Here is a 654-nt window from a genome sequence, read left to right as displayed (position 1 = left end):
TTGGGTTCTAAAAATCGGATTACAGAGCAAATTTTAAAGCCCAAGTCCCGTCCTTAAAAAACAAACGTGGAAAGCCGGTACTGAAGGGACTCACTGATTTTTTTTCCCTCTCCTAACCTCATTCTGGTTAATGCGGTGAAAACTGACTCCCCGGGCAGGGGCGAGGCGAGGCCGCTGCCGGCGGCAGCGAGGGCAGCCACGTCCCCACCCGCCGTGAACGCCCTGTTGGCACCGGGGGGCTGGTGTCCGCCCGGCTCGTGCCCTCGAGACAGCAGTTCCGTTAAATTCAGTGGTATTACTCCAATTTCTACCGCACCCAAGCTTAAAGCACCTCTTCCCAGATGCTGAAACGTCACTGTCGGAGATTCCCAACCTGCCCTGTCTCTCTACCTTTTACCTGTCTCCACTTTTACATCCTTACAATGTGAAGAATGTAATTAAGAATACAAAATTCTTTAATTTTTCAAATTTTTCACTTTACTGAATTTCTCCCGGTTATTTTGGTGATGAGTTTTTCCATAAGGCCCCACGTTCTCCTGTTGTTTAGAAAGTTTGAGCTATCGTTATCAGTGGAGGATGACGGGCGGCACCGCCATCATAGAATCATAGAATCATTGAGGTTGGAAAAGACCTCTAAGATCATCGAGTCCAACC

General features: G+C 48.3%; 1 protein-coding gene across 1 annotated transcript in view; it reads left to right on the top strand.

Annotated features, from left to right (window-relative positions):
- LRR1 (leucine rich repeat protein 1) overlaps positions 1–654 on the top strand; it is a 99,893-nt gene that overhangs the window by 88,819 nt on the left and 10,420 nt on the right. The gene's annotated exons all lie outside the window — the stretch shown is intronic.

Source organism: Aptenodytes forsteri, unplaced genomic scaffold (assembly GCF_000699145.1).
Source record: "Aptenodytes forsteri isolate BGI_AS27 unplaced genomic scaffold, ASM69914v1 Scaffold76, whole genome shotgun sequence".
Taxonomy (NCBI): domain Eukaryota; kingdom Metazoa; phylum Chordata; class Aves; order Sphenisciformes; family Spheniscidae; genus Aptenodytes; species Aptenodytes forsteri.
The sequence above is the reverse complement of the archived record's forward strand: the minus strand, read 5'-3'. Positions and strand labels throughout refer to the sequence as shown.